Here is a 20,091-nt window from a genome sequence, read left to right on the forward strand (position 1 = left end):
GGGTAAATCTTACTTTTGGGCAGTTTTTCATTCCCCACTACTTCAATAGCACAGTCTGTCTGGCGGTGGGGGGGCAGTACATCACATTCCTGTACATCAAAAACGTCCGAAAAGTCTCGATATTCAACAGGTAGAGGAAAGGATGAGGGGGGGTCTGAGACTAAAGCCGCGGCTGACAGAGGTGCAACAGCTACCTCGAGACGGTGTTGATCGCAATTAGGATCGGAGAATTTTATAGTTCCGACCCCCCAGTCAATACAAGGGCTGTGCCCTTTGAGCCAGTTGATTCCCAATACCACATCGTATCTGATTGGGGCTATGGTAAAGTCAATCTGTTCCCAGTGGTGGCCGACACCCATTGCCAACCCATGAGTGCGACGATCCACTGGGCCCCCTTTAAAGTCACTGCCATCCATCTGGGCGAATTGGATGGGAGCAGGCAGGGGCATTGACTTAGCTTTAAGTGCCTTGAAAGTGGTTTCGTTGATCAGGGAGCGGGCACACCCAGAGTCGATGAGTGCTTTAACTTGTAACTGGGGGCCCCCTTTATGACATTGTAACACTATGTCTACATACACAGTCTCTTCGACCTCACTCACCTTCACCGGAGCATTGGGTTTTGCAGGAACAGCTGCGAGGGTCCACGGTGTCGCTCCATTCACCGCAGACCCAGTCCGTTTTTTGACAGATCCAGAGGAGATTCGAGATTCAAAGCCGGGGGGTCCCAGTCTTTGTCCTCATCCGAAGACGGCGAGTTGTCCCCCAGTGGGGCACTTGTGATCCCGAACCCCGATGGGTTCATTGGTGCAGGATCAAGGGCCGCTTCTCCGACGTGGAGAGCTGATGGCGTGGTCCGTCCAGGAGCAGCGCTACGGTTGGCCATGGTGCCTCTGCGCTGAGGTCGCCCCCAATTCCGGGGCGGTCCATCTTGCCGAGAAGGGACCAACCGGTCCAGTCGAAGTGGGCAGGCGGCAGCAAAGTGGCCCATGGTTCCGCAAACGAGACAGGCTCCCCTCTGAAACCAAGATGTGTGGTCTTGCGAGGGTAGAGCAGGTCTCCGCGGTGTAGGAGCTGCGGCCTTGGTCGGGGGCTTTTGATTGCCCCCCTCCCTGGCATGATGGCGGGCTAGCGAAATGAATTGGCGACGACTCTCCACTTCCTCGGCCAATAAGATCCATTCTTCAAGAGTGTCTGGGTCACGTTGCATATAAGCCCAGTTCAATATGTCAGGATGTAAAGCTTCCCGGAAATAATGTATACGGGTAGCCTTGGTCCAGTCCACTATTTTACTGGCGAGCCTTTGGAATTCATCTGCAAATTCCCACACCGGCGTAGAGCCTTGTCGAAGTTGCAGGAGGGCTGCCTTGGCCTTTTCTCCCAGGAAAGGGTCCTCAAAGCGGTGCCGTAATGCTCACATGAACTCATTGAGCGAGCGTATGGATCGGGCCCGAGTGTCTAACTGGAGGACCATCCAGTCAGCGGCTTTTCCAGTCAAGAGGGAGGCAGTGAAGCGCATCCGGCTGTCTTCGGTAGGGAAGTGCTGTCCCTGTTCCCGCATATAACTGTTCACTTGGTGTAGGAAACAGGGTAGGGCTTTGACCGAGCCATCGTAGGTCACTCTCAACTGAGGTTGCTTCCATTGTATGGGCAGGGGGGCAGGCGGTTGCCCTGGAGGCGGCAACAACGGTGCTCCAGGGGCCGGCAACACCAGGGCTCTGGGGGCCAGTAAAGCCGGTGCTCCGGGGGCAGGCTGAGCCCGTGCTTCGGGAGCTGGTAAAACAGGGGCTCCGGGGCCCGGTAAAACCAGCTGAGCTGGTGCCGGTTGAGCTGGGGTAGTTAGAGCTTGTTGCAAACGTTCATTTTCTCGAAGCAATAGTTCCATTTGGTCCTGCAGGCGGGCCACACAATCATTCAAGTCCCGGTTTTGGCCCCGCAAAAGATGCATTTCATCTCCATCTCCCCCTGTGCATCTGGACTGGCTGACCCGAAGATCAGTAGCCCAGTGAGGTTCCTCACCATATAGATCTTCCTCATCTGAGAAGTACGGCTCAGTGAAGCGACCTGCACTGCGACGTGCGCGTTCTGTGTCGCGATATGGACCGAAACTCTGAGAAAATGAGGGGATAAATCCAAAGCCGGTGCTGTCTTTGGGACGCGCGTCTGCGAGCGTGCGGGCTTCAACGGCCGCCAAACGTTGCTCCTCTTCTTGCGCAGTCTGCGCCTGAGCCGCCGCATCCGCAGCCTGCAACTGTTCCTCGGCCTGTTGTCGGTCTGCGAGCACTTGGTCAGCCTCGTAGTGACAATCGGAAGAGCTTCGTTCTCCAAAAGCAGAAGGAGTTCAGAGGAATCTGTTAGGTCCAATAACGGTTGAACCTGAACTGCCAGAGCAGCAGTGTCTGCTCCAAAACTCAGGGGTTAAAGGTTTCGTGAGGTCAGCCACCATGGCTGTAGCCAAGGTCAGCTCCAGAAACAGTAAGGCTGTTCGGGCCGCTACATCCTGTACTTCTTTCAAGCACAAGTTGGGATCAGGAGCGGTTGGGGCCCGAGTCTCCTCCGCCCATGATCCCGCCATGGATCGGGGTAGAACGGGGCAGATTGTGGCCGCTACTGGTTCTGGTTGTTCTTCTCGTATAGTTAACCCTGCTAGCAAACGGGTCAGTTACTAAATCCTCTTGTGCCAGTCAAACTTCCTCCACCAAGCCGTCCAGTACGCGGAGTTCGTGGTGGGCACTTCGGTCTGCGTGCGGTCTGTCCAGGGGGTCGTGTCAGCTAGACGATGCCACTGAGCTCAAAGGAGTACAATCAGGCGATTGACCTCAGCATCCGTTCGCAGCGCCTCAGCAAGGATGTCATCTAGCAAAGAAGGGTCGTCGGGGTACTCGTCCGACGGTTCCAACGGAGGGTACAAAGGTTCAGGAACCTCCAGGGTTTCGGTCAGAAACCCTCCACCCAGGGAGCAGCGCCTCTGCTCCCACCTGGGGCCTAGGCGAACCCTCCGGGCAATTCACTCGGAGAGCATGTCCCCTGCTCCAATCCGAGGCCCCGGCAAACCCTCCTGTGAGGGTCTCTGTCTATGTGTCTCTGCTTCCCATCACCAGCTTTGTTATCAGTGAACTCGTAAAAGCAGTTCACACCTTCTGGTCTCAGGCGCCAGGCCTGATTGCCCCTAGTATCTTCCCCCCCGCTGTTCTTCCTGTCAGTACTCCCTCAGGCCGATGCGGCCTTGGAAGTGTGATAGCTTCACCAGACTTCCTGGGACTCGTATGATGTTTTGTATTATGCCAAGCTTGTAACTTCCCATAACAATAAGTGTGAACCCCAGTGCCCCAGTGCCCTGGAGTCAATATATTCTGTAAACCCGAATAGCCCCTCACTTGCAGCTTTCTACCTGTGCCTGTCTCATCTCCTGATGTCTTCAATAAATCCTTTGTTTCTTTATCAACGTCTGAACATTTGATTTGGAGAAGTAAACTCAGAGAGAGGGGATCTCTCACATTAAGCTGCAAGTCCTTGCCTCTCGGACTGCTGCTGTACCTTTTGGGACAGAATGCAAGGCGACGAGGAAAACACCCCTACTACCCCTGACGCACCGAACGAACCGGTGGTGCCGGAGAAACCGGACCCCAAGGAGGAGGGTGCCAAGCCAAAGAAGCCTAGGGATCCCATCCCCGACCAAGGCCGGGACGGACGTCCCCGAGGACTTTTTAACAATTGGCTGGACTCCCCCAAGGGTTGGTCTCTCTCCCGAACCGCGGCGAAGGATCGCCGGTTGGCCTTCCCCAGCACGGGACTCGAAGGGGACCCGGCACGCAAGGAGGCCCTGATGGAGGAGGAACGCAAGCAGTGGCAGGAGGATCGCCAAGCTATGCAGGAGCAGATGGAGACCATGCAGCGGGTGATGGGTGAGATGGCAGCGGCCCTGGACGCACTGAAAGTGCAACCGCCCGCCGGCAATCTCCCGGACGGAGCACCGGCAGCCCCTCCCGCGCCTCCTAGCCTCCCGTCCCGTCGGGACCTGAAAGTCACGTATGACGGTTCAGGGGACCAGTTGACCTTTTTCATGGTCCAAGTGGACATTTTTATGCGAGAACAAGGCCGAACCTTCACTTCCGAGGAGTCCCGGGTGCAGTACGTGGCTTCCTTACTGCAAGGGGAGGCGGCCGCCTGGATGGTGTTGCAGTATGAACTCCGCTCGCCGGTGCTGCGAACCCTGGACGAGTTTATGGTAGCACTCCGAAACCGCTTTGAGGACCCGACTCTGGGTGAGCGGGCTAAAGCCTCCCTGATGCAACTGCGCCAAGGGACCAAGTCGGTGGCGCAGTATGCAAGTGAGTTCCAGTCACTGGCCAGCCGAATCCTGGACTGGAGTGAGGCCACTTTGGTACAGTGTTTCAGGGAGGGCCTCAACCCGGACCTCCAACATTGGGCCTTTATGCAAGGGAACCCCCCGGATGTGGAAGGTTGGGTTCGCCACGCTGCCGACATCGAGAATCGCAAACAACTTTTGACCTTGTCCAAACAACGCATTGGACGAGACCCGAGACCCCGGAGCGACCGGGGCCGAGACTTCCGACTGGGGGGCAGCGGGGGTCCCTCGGCCGCTGAACGCCGCAAGCGTTTTGAGACCGGTGTCTGCCTGACCTGCGGAGGTAAGGGACACTTTGCGTCGCAATGCCCCTCTCGTTCGGGCCGTCCCAACCCCCCACTACCCGCCGCCAGCTTCAGCAGTTTTTGGGATTTGCCAACTTTTACCGCAATTTCATTCCCAACTTTGCCCAAGTTGCGCTTCCCCTCACTGCCCTGTTGCGTACCAAGGACAAGGGGGCTAGCGCCGCGCTTCCCTCAGCCCGTTTGCAATGGTCCCCCCAGTGCCAGCAGGCTTTTGAACGTTTAAAGCTGCTTTTTTCATCCGAACCCGTTTTGGCTCACCCGGATTGCACCAAGCCTTTTGTGGTGCAAGTGGATGCCTCGGATGTGGCCATGGGCGGGGCCCTATTGCAGAGGGATGAAGGGGGGCGGTTGAGACCATGCGCCTACTTCTCCAAGAAGTTTTCCCAGTCCGAAATCAACTGGGCGATTTGGGAGAAGGAGGCGGCGGCGGTCAAACATGCCCTCACCATATGGAGGCACTTTTTAGAAGGTGCCGAGCTGCCGTTTGAAGTGTGTACCGATCACAAGAATCTCGAGGCTCTCAAGGGAGCTAGAAAGCTCAACGCCAAACAAATTCGGTGGGCCCAATTCTTCGCAAAATTCCGGTTCACCCTCAAGCATGTCCCTGGCAAGGAGAATGCCCTAGCCGACGCTTTGTCACGACTTCCCCAGTATCGCAACGATTTCGATCGCCCAGTCGACTCCCTGTTCACTCCCGAGCAGCGAGGGGAGGTTCCTAGCTTAGCCGTCACTACCCGGTCCCAAGCCCAACAACCAGACACCCCCCCTACGATCAAAGGTATCCCGGAAGCCTTCCAACAGCGGCTCCGGGACGCCTCCTTACAGGAGGAGGAGCACCATCTCCTCCCCACTGGCTTGGAACGAACCAACACCTGGTGGGTGCAAGGGGGAAAACTATATGTCCCATCCTCCCTTCGTAAAGAGGTATTGGGACTTGTACATGGTGCCAGGTTGGCGGGTCATTTTGGTTTCATAAAAACTCTTCACCTGGTACGGAGGCAGTTTTGGTGGCCCGGTATGAGATCCGATGTAGAGCTGTACGTGCGCAGCTGCCCCACTTGCGCCACAGCTAAAAGACGGGTGGGAAAACCCCCAGGGCTTCTCAAACCGCTTGAGAACCCCTCCCGTCCCTGGGAAGTCATTGCCATGGATTTTATCACCGACCTACCTCCAAGTCGGGGAAAGACGGTTCTCTGGGTCATCACGGACTTTTTTTCCAAACAGGTCCATTTCGTTCCATGTGCAGGTCTTCCTTCAGCCCAGGGCTTGGCTAAACTGTTCGTCACACACGTCCTCAGGCTACACTCGATCCCGAGGAAGGTCCTCTCCGACCGGGGGGTCCAGTTTGTTGCCAAATTTTGGCGAGCCTTCCTAAAGCTAATGGGGGTGGAGGAACAGGGCCTTTCTTCCGCCTATCACCCCCAGACGGATGGTCAAACTGAACGAGTAAACGCGGTGGTAGAATGTTATTTGCGTTGCTATGTGAATTTCCACCAGGACGACTGGGTCGACCTGCTGCCATTTGCCGAATATGCGTACAACAATGCGCCTCATTCCTCTACCGGCTTTAGTCCCTTCCAAGTAATATACGGGACGGAATTCGGTCCTTTCGGTTCCGCTCCCGTCACGCCAGAGCTCCAGTCCACCCCTGATCTTCAGGAGTGGATTCAGGTAGTCAAATCTACCTGGCCGTGGCTGCTCAAGAATCTTGAGAGGGCAAAAAGCAAGTACAAGGAACAGGCAGACAAACACCGGTCTCCGGGATGGGAACTTAAGGTGGGAGAGCAAGTCTATCTGTCCACTAAAAACCTCCGCTCTCTGCGTCCCTGCAAAAAATTGAGCGACCGTTATGTGGGACCTTTCCCCATTACCAGAGTAATCAACGAGGTTACCGTGGAACTGGAACTCCCAAAGACCCTCAAGGGAGTCCATCCAGTCTTTCATATAAGCCTCCTCAAACCTTATGTACCAGCTCCCCAGTTCCACTCCCCTCCCGCACACGAGATTCCTACCGTGGTAGGGGGGGATACCCATTTGGAAATATCCAAGGTTTTAGATTCCAAATGGAAGAAAGGGAAACTGTTTTACTTTGTTCGTTGGAAAAACCTTGGGTCCGCTCACGACGAGTGGGTGGCCGCACCCCACATGGCGGCGCCTCGCTTGATCCGAGAATTCCACCTCGCTTATCCCGATAAGCCTCGCCCTCTCGAGGACCCTGGAGGGGGCCTTAAGGGGGGCAGAATGTGAGGGTCTCTGTCTATGTGTCTCTGCTTCCCATCACCTGCTTTGTTATCAGTGAACTCGTAAAAGCAGTTCACACCTTCTGGTCTCAGGCGCCAGGCCTGATTGCCCCTAGTATCTTCCCCCCCGCTGTTCTTCCTGTCAGTACTCCCTCAGGCCGATGCGGCCTTGGAAGTGTGATAGCTTCACCAGACTTCCTGGGACTCGTCTGATGTTTTGTATTATGCCAAGCTTGTAACTTCCCATAACAATAAGTGTGAACCCCAGTGCCCCAGTGCCCTGGAGTCAATATATTCTGTAAACCCGAATAGCCCCTCACTTGCAGCTTTCTACCTGTGCCTGTCTCATCTCCTGATGTCTTCAATAAATCCTTTGTTTCTTTATCAACGTCTGAACATTTGATTTGGAGAAGTAAACTCAGAGAGAGGGGATCTCTCACACCTCCAGGGCTTCAGCCAGGCCGGGAAAAATAAAGAAGGCATTCGTGCCTAAATGTGAGCACTTGTCCCATGGTAGTCCCACAAAGAGCATCCAGAGACAGTCCAAAAGAGAGCTTATTTAATGGAAAACACACAGGTATGCAGAGCTTACAGGTACATAGGCACGAATGGCAATTGGGAGTACGGGGGAGGTCTATAAGGGAACGTAGGGAAGGTATTAGTCACAACAGGTCAAGGCGGCCCCCCTTCTACTGAGGAGTCATTCCCACGGTAGATAGTACTGGAACAGGAATTCAGCAGTTAGCAGTTTGGCCTTGAGAGGCACCTGGTAGAATCGAAACTAACAGTCTGAGTCTGACAGGCTGCTTAGAGCTGTGGAAAGCAGGCCTGACACAGAGGCAGCATTCCTCCTCCTCCAAACACGGCGAGTTGAGTTGATGCCAAAGAGCTCGATTTTGGTCTCATCTGACTACAACACTTTCACCCAGTTCTCCTCTGGGTCATTCAGATGTGCATTGGCAAACTGCAGATGGGCCTGTACATGTGCTGTCTTGAGCAAGGGGACGGGGGCTCTGCAAGATCTCAGTCCTTCATGGCGTAGTGTGTTACCAACTGTTTTCATGGTGACTATGGTCCCAGCTGCCCTGAGATCATTGACAAGTTCCCCCCGTGTAGTTCTGGGCTGCTTCATCACCGTTCTCATGATCATTGCAACTCCACGAGATGAGATCTTGCATGGAGCCCCAGACCGAGGGAGGTTGACAGTTAGGGTTAGGGTTAGGGTTGTCACCTTCTCACCAAGCTGCTTGGCAATGGTCTTGTAGCCCAGTCCAGCCTTGTGCAGGTCTACAATCTTGTCCCTGACATCCTTGGACCGCTCTTTGGTCTTGGTCATGGTGGCTAGTTTGGAATCTGATGGATTGATTGCTTCTGTCGACAGCAGAACCCTAACCCTAACCCTAACCCTAATCTGGCTGGTTGATAGGGGATCAAATACTTATTTCACTCATTATAATGCACATCAATCTCTGACTTTTGTCTTCTGGGTTTCTGGGGTTTTTCCTGTTGTTATTCTGTCTCTCACAGCTACAATAAACCTACCATTAAAATTATGGACTGGTCATTTCTTCGTCAGAGGGCAAACGGGCAAATTTAGCAGGGGATCAAATACTTTTTCCCCTCACTGTATGCCATATCAGATTGTTGGCTCATCTATTCTTGCATTCTGTCCAAGATACAATGAGCAAGACCAGATGTTTCAAAGAAAAGAGCTAAATTCCTGCAGTTCCTAGTTGTGCAATAAGCAGACCGTGCCATGTATGCATGTTGTTTCTCTTTCATATCAGTATACAAAGTTGGAAATACCCCAAGTGACTTTCTATAAGGCTTTGGATCAGGCAATTAGACCCATAGCACACAATCTAAAATCATGTTGGTAAATTAACTAAAAGTTGCTAATGTAATGGTAGTATGAATAACATCATTATTTTGATTTTTTTAAAAAAAGATTAGGGCTACAAGCCAATGATCAAATAGCTTTACTTGTATGGGGAAAGCATCTCAAAGTTGTCTTGGTGAATTAAAGAAATGAATAATCTTTGTAGTCGTGGCTCATATATCTCAGTTTCACTTGTACTTTAGTATGCATACTCTGTCTTCTGAGTCATAAAAGTTAGTTATTAAAAAGGGGACAAAACCAAAACCAGCAATACAAATCTGGCATGTTTCTATTTTTATTTTAAGGAATAGATTAATGAATGAATGAATAATAGAAGATTTAAAATGTTTCCAAACTTCACATTCACTAAGAATGTCCCCCTTTAATACCACGTAGGGTTGTGGGGGGAAAATCGGTAAATTTTGGGTTCGGGTTTATTGGGACTGATCCCCCCCCCTCAGTAAACCCTGAATAAACCAGATACCCATACCAGTAAAGGGATATTTCAGCTTTATTTCCAGGTTTACCAAAAACATTCGGGTCCATTATAGTCTATGCCTCCACCTCCTCCGCTTCAGGATCTGCAGCTAGAGGCGGATGCTGACCCCACCCCCGTTCAACAGACAGCCCAGCAGGAACACAAGCTGCCTGATTGGAGAGGGGACTAGCATGAAGCCAGTCTCCATCAGGGCCTGCCGATGGGGGAAGGAGGACGGAGAGAATTTCCCCTGTAACAATGCGTTCCTAAGGAGAGTTACTCCAGTCTAAAACCATTCATTCCCCTTCCCAAACCCCGTCCTCCTCAGGCTCCACCCCAAAAACCTCATGCTGGTGGCGAAGAGGGACCTGGCAACCCTAGCTATGTAAGGGCCTAATGTTGTCATACAGGAGTCTGCTTGGCTCTCTGTCAGTGAGGTTGGGGCCACTGGGAGCTGCATCTCCCATAGTAGTACTGGAGGATCTGGTGCTGAGTCCAGCAGTGTCTTTGGACAAGCATTACAATCTGAATTGCCTGGACTCACTATGCCTCTGGGCACAAAGCAGAGGTCACTGGAGGGGTAGTTGTTAATTCCCTGCATTGTGCAGTGGGTTGGACTAGATGACCCATGGGGTCCCTTCCAACTCTGTGTTTCTATGTCCTCTTTGTTTCTATGTCCAGTCAGTATTGAAACCACCTAGGGGTCAGCAGGAAGATAATGTTTTGATAGAATAGGAGCAATACAGAGGTCTCTGGGTGCAGACCATTGATCACAAAATAATAGAAGGTGATCTATTGTCACGATTTGCACATAGCCTATCTGAGATTGGAGTTTTATCAAATCATCCTCTTAGTTCAGCTGTTGGAAGGACATTCAACCTGGTGAGCATAAAAGCTCGCCTATGACTAGGAATTGTGAGAAATCTCATGTATGAAGGGAGAATAGTCGGTGGGGTAATTTCTAGTGCGAAAGTGGAACATACTCGCCTTGCCCGACTCAATGTGCTAGCTCTATCAAGGTCTGCCACCTTTGTGTTAATCAACTTCATCTCTTCCTGGAGATTCTTTATTCCAAAACATTGTCTCTGGGATTCAAGGCATTCCAAAAAGACTGCTGCATATATTATGGGGGACTCTGTACTGGGATGAGAAATCCTCCTTCCCCACGATCAGAAGAGCCTTTGACCAAATGGAAAACAGACAACCCCAATACATAAAGTTGCCAGGAATAACCTGGCATCAGCAGGATACAAGGGGGAGGGACATTGGTGATGTTGTGAGTTACTTCCAGGAGAACGTGGAAGTGATGTCGTGTGTGTGTGTGTAAAGTGCTGTGAAGTTGCAGCCAACTTATGGCAACCCCATATGGGTTTCAAGGCAAGAGATTGAGGTGGTTTGCCATTGCCTTCCTCTGCATACTGACCCTGATATTTCTTGGTGGTCTCTCATCAAATTACTAACCAGGGCTGACCCTGCTTAGTTTCTGAGATCTGATGATATCAGACTAACCTGGGCCATCCAGGTCAAAGCGGAAGTGATGTCATGCCTCTCTATAAATTCCTGGAATTTCTGGTGATTCTAGAGAGGACTAATGTCAATTCTGGGTTTTCCCTGGAAGTGATGTCAGTGTTGGCCCAATGGCCTTTAAAAAAATTCTCCCACTGCCACTCCAAGCAGCGGAGGGAAATGAGAGGCAGGGAGGGAATTCCCTACTCCGGCCGGGGGAGGGGGCTGGTGTTCAAATTAGAATATAATATAACAATTATATTAACTACTTAATATAAGTAGCTAGACATTAGGAAGAATATTCTAACAGTTAGAGAGGTTCCTCAGTGGAACAGGCTTTCTCGGGAGGTGGTAAGCTCTCCTTCCCTGGAGGTTTTTAAGAAGAGGTTAGATGGCCATCTGTCAGCAATGCAGATTCTGTGACTTTAGGCAGATGATGAGAGGGAGGGCATCTTGGCCATCTTCTGGTCACTAGGGGTGTGGAGGGGGGAGGTAGTTGTGAATTTCCTGCATTGTGCAGGGGGTTGGACTTGATGGCCCTGGTGGTCCCTTCTAACTCTATGATTCCATGATTCTACTTTATATGTGCAAACCAGTATGATATTAAATTGTATCATATTAACTAGTCTGGAACCAGTTGATTGTGTTAAAGTAGTTCCAAACTATGATTGGCCTGGTTCAAAACCAAACCGGGGGGAAATCAATGATAAATGAACCTGAATTAAAACTGTACTCAAAACATACTGATTTATTTAACCCTCTGGATTCAATACACTGCAATCCCACCTATACATCAGACTTCCCCATTGCAACAAAGTTCCTGCAACCTTAAGTTTTGGCAAGACAGCCAGATAGCAAAACCTGGGACTATCAGATGGCTTTTACAGTACAGTATGTAAGGGACACGTGGTCTTGCCTCACTAGAACTGCAGAAGTGTTACATGTAGAAATTTATGTTATAGCACTAAGGAAGATTGTTGGACTAGCATAGGGGCTGGGGACTGGGACACTGATGAAATACTAACAGAACTAGAAACTCAGAAACACTGTCAGATTTGCTAAGGTTCTAGCTCCTTTAGTGACTCTAGTTCCAAGAAATCTTTTGCATTAGTTCAAGTGGAATATTTATGCTAGTTCATTTAATAAATTTTAATCTGGACCTGATGCAGTCAAGTACACCTTCTGATCATAATCAGCTCTCTGGGGTAGGGCTGTCGATTCGGTTCATCCCGAACCGAAAAACAGCCAAATTTCCCCTGATTTGGCAGTTTTTAGTTCGGATGGAACCAAACTCAAAAACGGTGGGGAATATGGGGAGCCGAATTCAGTGGATTCATGGTGTTCAGTGAATAAATTCAGCAAATTCGGGGTTTGGCACAGCAGCATAACCGTCAGTTAGTAAGCAGCATTCTCCTGCAGCCAATCGGTGGCCAAGCTGGGTCTTCTTCTGGCCAATCAGTTTGAGCGACTGAGTGCATGAGCCCAGCTGCTGTGCGGCCTGGGAAAAGAAAGAGAGAGTATCTGTTTGTGTGTGAGAGAGAAATCCCCTTGGGGGGTGCTTGTGCACATTCGTTCCTTTCCGTAACTGCAGGGGGCGCATTTTTTGGGGTAGAGACCCCAAACTTTCAGCAGAGCTTCAAAGGACCCTTCTTGCGAGACCCCCCAAGTTTTGTAAACATTGGGTCAGGGGGTCCCAAGATATAGGTCCCGAAAGGGGTCCTACCCTTAATGTGCATTTTTATTCCATTTAAAGCACACATTCGCTCCTTTCCGTGGCTTCAGGGGGCGTATTTTTGGAAGTAGAGACCCCAAATTTTCAGCGGAGCTTCAAAGGACCCTTCTTGCGAGACCCCCCAAGTTTTGTAAACATTGGGTCGGGGGGTCCCAAGATATGGGCTTTTCCCTTTTCCCTATTGGAATGAATGGGATCAGCCAATCCTGTGTGCATCTCGAGTGCGGCAAATCCAAGGCAAAACCTCCCGTGCTTAAATGGAATCGTACTGGATTATCCAGTCCTCCCAGTCCCTCCTGATGGAACAGAAGACATCCACAGTAAGACCCCTTTTGGGGCTTTAATCTATAATTTTTCTCCTGTGTGTGTGTGGGGGGGGGGAAGCAGAGTCTGTATGTGTGTGGGGAGGGAGCAGTTTCTGTGAGTGAGGGGGAAGCCAAAGGGGGCTTTCACCTGTTCATCTGGGGTGGTGCCCCCTTGAGTCTCTCTCTCCCTTGTTTTGTGAGCTCTTGACCCATTGAACCAGAAATCACCACAGAGACAATCAGATTCCAAGCAGATGGCTTTACTGGTCAAATAGGCAATACAGTGCATTGAAGGCAAGATGACAGCTATGGTTTGTCTTGCCCGTTATTTGGAAATATAAGGCAGAGAAACGGCGGGAGATTACAAAGCATAAACAGAACATTATTTCCCAGGAGTGGCGTTCCCAGGCTTTGGTATGTGTAGCCGTCCTTGAAGTCTGGACGGTTCAGCAGAGAAACGAAAGGAAACATCTAAACCGAGATAACAGCCTGACATCCTGCTCCCCTTAAGGCCCCCTCCCATCCGGCAAGGGGGCTGGTCTGTCCGGGTAGGTATTGTGAAAAGCGTTGACGAGTTTGGGGCCGGAGACATCCCGTGCGCGAACCCATTCGTCATAGGCAGGGGGGAAGTGTTTCCAGCAGATCAGGTATTGCAAGGCCCCGTGGTGTATGCGGGAATCCAGGATTTTGGAGACTTTGAAATGTTCTCCCCCCCCCCACTTGCATAACTTAGGTATACTAAGTTACCCACTTGCAGGTCCCTACCGGGGGAACGATGCTTGTCGGCCTGCGCCTTGTATTTGCGCTTGGCTCGGTCTAGGTTGCTAACCAGCCAGGGCCATGTTGTACGGAGGGTGTGTGCCCAAGAGGCAATGTCGGCATCCCCCTCCCCCTCTACACCTTCTATTGGGGTGATAGGACCGAAGTCCTGTCCATACACCGCATAAAACGGGCTGAAATCTGTGGACTGATGTACAGCATTATTGTAGGCATATTCTGCAAAAGGCAACAGTTCCACCCAGTCATCTTGGTGGTAATTGACATAACAGCGCAAATAGCATTCAAGTACAGCATTGACACGTTTGGTTTGACCATCCGTTTGGGGATGGTATGCACTAAACAACCCCTGCTCCACCCCCACCAATTTGAGAAAAGCTTTCCAAAACTTAGCAACGAAACTACTTCCGCGGTCGCAGATTATCTTGTGCGGAAACGAATGTAGTCTAAAGACATGTGACACGAAGAGGCGGCCCAACTTCTGAGTGGAGGGGATCCCCGCACATGGAACCAAATGTATTTGCTTAGAAAATAAGTCAGTGATAACCCATAACACAGTTTTTCCCCCGCTGAGAGGGAGATCCGTCATAAAATCCATAGCAATCACTTCCCAGGGTTTGCTGGGTATTTCAAGTGGTTGCAGTAGTCCTGGGGGCTTGCCTTGAGATTGTTTGACTGTCGCGCAAACAGGACAGCTGTGAATAAAAGAGTCAATGTCAGAACGCATCCCCCCCCCACCAAAATTGTCTGCGCAACAGGTGAAGGGTCTTTAGGAACCCAAAGTGTCCAGCTGTCCTTACTCCATGAGCCAAGTGTAAGACGTCTTTTCGGAGCGCTTTGGGAACATATAATTTCGAATCTTTGTACCAAGAGCCTCCTTGTTCGATTACACCAGGAGGCAGGGTTTGATCAGAGCGTTCCATAAGGCATTGTTCCCGAAGGGAATTTAAGAAAAATTCGGAGACGGGAACCCCCCCCTTGTTTACGGTGGTAGTAGGAGCAGTTATGGGGGTTGACGAGGGGGAAGCGCTTACATGCGGTGGTGTGCAGACTGCAGGCAGCTGGGCGGCCGGTTGGGTTGGAGGAGCTGGAGCGCCGGCTATCATGTGTTTCCGTTGTGGGGGCAGCTGGGCGGCCGGTAGGGCTGGAGGAGCTTGCGCGCCGGCTACTGTGTGCTTCCGCTGGGGCAGCGTCTGGGATCGAGTTTGTACAGCCAGTACGGGCAGGGCTTCTCTTTGCGCGGGCGTAAATAAAGAGTCTGTTGGCCGATCGAGTTTCGCCGGGTATTGAGGCAACCGGGAGAGAGCATCTGCGAGAACGTTTTGTTTTCCTGGGACATGCTTCAGGACAAAACGAAACTGAGCAAAGAATTCCGCCCAACGCTGTTGTTTCGCGGATAACTTATGGGTTCCCGTGAGGGCGGCTAGATTCTTGTGATCGATCCATACTTCGAAGGGGACTTTAGACCCTTCGAGGAATTGTCGGCATAGAGTAAGCACATGGTGAACGGCTGAGGCTTCTTTCTCTCAAATGGGCCAGTTCAATTGGGAGTGCGCAAATTTCTTTGAGAAATAAGCGCAGGGGTGAAGGAGACCATCTGGTCCTCTTTGGAGCAGGGCCCCTCCCATAGCTACGTCGGAGGCATCGACTTGTACAATGAACATTCGATTTGGGTCTGGGTGCCATAGCACAGGTTCCGACGTGAAAAGGCGTTTGAGGGCTACAAAGGCGGTCTGGCATTGATCAGTCCACAGTATCTTAGCGGAGGGTAATGTAGCAGAGCTTCCTTTACCCTTGGTTTTCAGAAGGTCGGTGATGGGCAGCGCTATTTGGGCGAAGTTAGGGATAAATCCGCGGTAGAAATTAGCAAAGCCCAGAAACTGTTGTACTTGCTTGCGGTTGGAGGGAGGAGTCCAATCGAGGACGGATTGGACCTTGGTCGGGTCCATGCTAAGGCCATGGTGGGAGATTATATATCCCAAGAAAGTTATTTTGCTCTGGTGAAATTCGCATTTAGCCAACTTTGCAAAGAGTTGGTGATTGCGCAGGCGGTGCAGAACTTCTCGGACCAAAGTGACGTGTTCCTCCATGGTTTTTGAATAAATAAGAATGTCATCCAAATAAACTACCACCCCGCGGTACAGTAAATCATGGAGGATTTCGTTGATGAGTTGCATGGAGACCCCCGGGGCACCTTTTAAGCCGAAGGGCATCACAAGGAATTCAAACATTCCAAAACAGCTAGAGAAGGCAATGAGTGCCTTAACGGGTAGTTGGGGACCACCTTTATAGTGTTGTAAAACTGCATCCACATAAACGGTGGTTTCTACTTCCTTCACTTTAGTGGGAGCTTTCGGTTTAGCAGGAGATTCTGCAGAGGTCTGTGGAGACGCTCCACTCACCACAGACCGAAGCCGTTTTTTGACAAATCAAGGGGGGATTCCAGGTTTAAAGCTGGAGGATTCCATGGGTTCTCTTCGTCAGAAGAAGGAGAGTTGTCCCCCAATGGGGCATTTGTAATCCGGGACACGGCGGGTTCATTCGATGTAGGAAGGATAGATGAGTCCTCAACGTGAAGTGCAGAGGGTGTGGGTCTTCCCGGCGCTGCGCTGCGGGTGGCCACAGTGCCTCTGCGTTGAGGTCAGGCTGCTATCTCGGTTTCGTTATTGCCTCTGTCTCTGCGTTGTATTGTCTGCCCCCCAAGGTCGCATACCTAGGCCTGGGAACCCAGCTCCTGAGAAACTGTATTCAGCCTGTACGTGTAATCTCCCGCCTTTCCTGCCTTATAACATCTCCCAGCTAGTGAGCCTCTCATAGCTGTCATTTTATTCGTTTGCACTGTATGCCTAATTGACCAGTAAAAGCCATCTGTTTGGACTCTATATGACTTTGTGGTGATTTCTGGTTCTGTGGGCCAAGGGCTGACATTATGACAGCTATCACCTTCTCTTCACCATTCTACTAGCCAGGCTGGAGCCCAGGGGGGTTCGCCTGCCACTTGGATGGGAGCTGTGCAGCTCTCCAGGTGATCTACACCCTGGAGCCCTTCTCTGAGGATCCTACTCTGTTACAAGACTTAATCGCTGAACTTTTCCGGACGACCCGAGAGGTTTGCCGCTTGAGGGGATTGGTACAGGAACAGTGGCAATCTCTTAAAGGACGTCTCTGGATGTTAACGTCGGAGGATACTGATGCTCGTCTAGATCTTCAGGACTTGGATCAATTACTGGACGATGCCCGATTGGCGACTGAGGATTTACAAATATTAACTGGACTTTTGGATAATCTTATTTCTCGAGAAACTCTTTCTACCATGGCGGGAGCCCCACCGGAGGGTTTTTCCCTGATCCCGGATGCAGCCAGCTGTCAGGCTGAGGCCAAGCGAGTCGCTATTAGCACCGCTCTTCTCCTTGTGGAATGTACAAAGGACACCCCGGTAGCCACCTTGGCTCAAGTTTTGACCTCGACCTTCGGAGCCGAGGCACCCGCACTGGCGGTTCGAGTACAACCTCTGCTGGGCGAGGAACCCGACCCCATACTCTCACTCCTGGAGACAGAACTTTTGCCGCGCATTACGGCAGAGACTGCCCTGAGACTTGAGAACGCCAAAGTTCTTGCGGATCAGCAAGCCGCCGAAGCGGCTAAGGTTGCAAGAGAGAGAGAGGCTGCGGAAGCAGCCAGGGCGGCTGCAGCAAGGATTAGGAATCAGGCGAACGTGGACACGCGCCCTAAGGGCAATGTACTAGGGCTATCAGGTCTGTCCTTTTCCCCGGCGTTTGTCCCGTCGCGCGCGACCCAACGCGCACGCCGTTTGGCTGACCGACGTCGAGACTCAGAAGAGTCTGAAGACGAGGATTTATATGGGGATAGCTCTCAATGGGCCACAAGCTTCCGGACCAGTAAGCCTCATCTTACTGGTGGCCCAAGTGAGGAGGCTCATCTCTTAAGAGCCCAGAATCGGGAGCTCTCCGACCGTGTTGATCAACTCCAGGAAGTAATGGAACGTATGCTTCAGGAGAACAGGCAATTACAACAAACCCTGATAGCTCTAAGACAGCCCGTTCCGATACCGGGTCAGGGGGTACCCGTACAGCCACCCGCTAATGTGCCTGCTCCACCCTTGCCTCCTGGAGCTCCTGTTGCTCCTCCGCCCGGACCACCCGTGCAACCACCCGCTAATGTGCCTGCTCCACCCTTGCCTCCTGGAGCTCCTGTTGTCCCTCCGCCCGGACCACCCGTGCAACCGGGTCAACCTGCGCCGGGCCCTTGGAAGCAACTCAAATTGAGGACTACGTATGACGGATCTCTCGAGACTTTGCCTTGTTTCTTGCATCAAGTGGACAGTTATATGCGAGAACAAGGACAACTTTTCCCCACGGAAGACAGCCGGGTGCGTTACGTAGCTTCCCTTCTGACAGGTAAAGCGGCTGACTGGATGGTCCTCCAGTTTGACACCCGCTCTCGTGCTATTCGTTCCCTCAACAACTTCATGACTGCCCTGAGAAGGAGGTTTGAGGACCCCTTCCTGGGGGAAAGAGCCAAAACGGAACTCTTACAATTAAAACAAGGCTCTGCTACAGTTCGGGAATTTGCCGATGAATTTCAACGACTGGCAAGTAAAATTGTAGGTTGGCCCGAGACCACCCTGATCCATCATTTCAGGGAAGCCTTGCATCCTGACATTCTGAACTGGTCTTACATGCGAGGCGATCCCGATACCCTCGAAGACTGGATCCTATTAGCCGAGGAAGTGGAAAGCCGCCGACGCTTCATTTCTCTCGTCCGTCAAAAGCACAAGGAAAAAGGCACCCAAAAGCCTCAACCCAAGGCACCACTGCTCGTCCCACGAAATCCCCCACGTCCGCCCCAGGAACGTGAAGCCCGATTTCAGAGGGGTGCCTGTCTTACTTGCGGAGAAATGGGCCACTTTGCAGCCGTTTGCCCACGCCGCCAGGAAATATTTCGTCCCAGCACGACAACCCGCGCCCGAGGTCGTCCACCACGCAGAGGCACCGCGGCCACCCGCAGCGCAGCTCCGGGAAGACCCACACCCTCTGCACTCCATGCCGGGGACCCAGCCTCCCTGCCTACTACCAACGACCCCGCCGGGTCTCAGATTACAAGTGCCCCATTGGGGGACGATTTTCCCTCTTCGGATGAGGAAAATCCTTGGATTTCTCCAGCCTTAAACCTGGAATCTCCCCTCGACTTGTCAAAAAACGGCTCCGGTCTGTGGTGAATGGAGCGTCTCCACAGACCTCTCAGGATCTTCCTATCAAACCGAATGCTCCTACCAAAATTAAAGACGTGGACTCCACTGTCTACGTGGATGCAGTTTTACAGCAACTTAACGGTGGCCCACAAATCCCCGTCAAAGCACTAATTGACTCCGGTTGCTGTCGCACTCTCATAAGCGAAACCACTTTTGCTGCACTCAGAGCCGACTCTGAGGCTTTACCCGCCCCCGTCCAATTTGCCCAAATGGACGGAAGCCATTTCCAGGGGGGTCCAGTTGATCACCGCTCCATAGGGGTGGCAATGGGAATTGGTTCCCACTGGGAACAAATAGACTTCACTATAGCCCCTATCCGATTTGAAGTGGTCTTGGGAATTAACTGGATTAAAGGACATAGTCCCAGTATTGATTGGGAAACAAACACTATCTCCTTCGCTAGTCCCACCTGCGACCAGCATCGGCAAAACTTTGCTCTGCTATATCCGCCCGTTCCAGTATCCTCTACTGCCCCAGCATCACCGGCTCTACCCGCTGTATACCGGGACTTTGAAGATGTCTTCGACCTTAAGGAATGTGATGCCTTACCCCCCCACCGGGCCTCAGACTGTGCGATTGAAGTGGTAAAGGACTGCACATTAACCAAGAGTAAGATTTACCCTATGAGCGCTTCCGAGCGCACTGTCCTCCGGGACTTTTTGGACAAAAACCTCGCCAGAGGGTTCATTCGCCCTTCGAATGCCCCAAACTCGGCCCCCGCGTTTTTCGTCCGGAAAAAAGAGGGCGACCTTCGCCTGTGCATTGACTTCAGAAAGCTCAATGCGGTTACCCAGACCAATGCCTATCCTATCCCATTAATATCCGATATTTTGGGACAATTACAGGAAGGCCGTGTGTTCTCTAAATTAGACTTGGTGGAAGCTTACTACCGAGTCCGTATCCGCGAAGGGGATGAGCACCTCACTGCCTTCTCTAGCTGTTTCAGAATGTATGAATTCCTTGTGATGCCGTTCGGATTAAAAGGGGCCCCGGGGGTCTTCATGCAACTCATCAATGAAATCCTACATGACCTTCTATATCGTGGGGTGGTGGTCTACTTAGATGACATTCTCATTTATTCGAAAACTATGGACGAGCATGTGGCTCTGGTCAGGGAAGTTCTGCAACGCCTGCGTAACCATCAACTTTTCGCAAAACTAGCTAAGTGCGAATTTCACCAAAGCAAACTCACGTTTTTGGGATACATCATCTCCCACCAAGGTCTTCGCAT

The 20,091-nt window shown here is 51.6% G+C and overlaps 1 protein-coding gene across 3 annotated transcripts in view; it reads left to right on the plus strand.

Annotated features, from left to right (window-relative positions):
* Positions 1-20,091, plus strand: part of IL1RAPL1 (interleukin 1 receptor accessory protein like 1) — a 990,401-nt gene that overhangs the window by 766,400 nt on the left and 203,910 nt on the right. The gene's annotated exons all lie outside the window — the stretch shown is intronic.

The sequence above is a fragment of the Euleptes europaea genome, chromosome 16, assembly GCF_029931775.1.
Source record: "Euleptes europaea isolate rEulEur1 chromosome 16, rEulEur1.hap1, whole genome shotgun sequence".
Taxonomy (NCBI): domain Eukaryota; kingdom Metazoa; phylum Chordata; class Lepidosauria; order Squamata; family Sphaerodactylidae; genus Euleptes; species Euleptes europaea.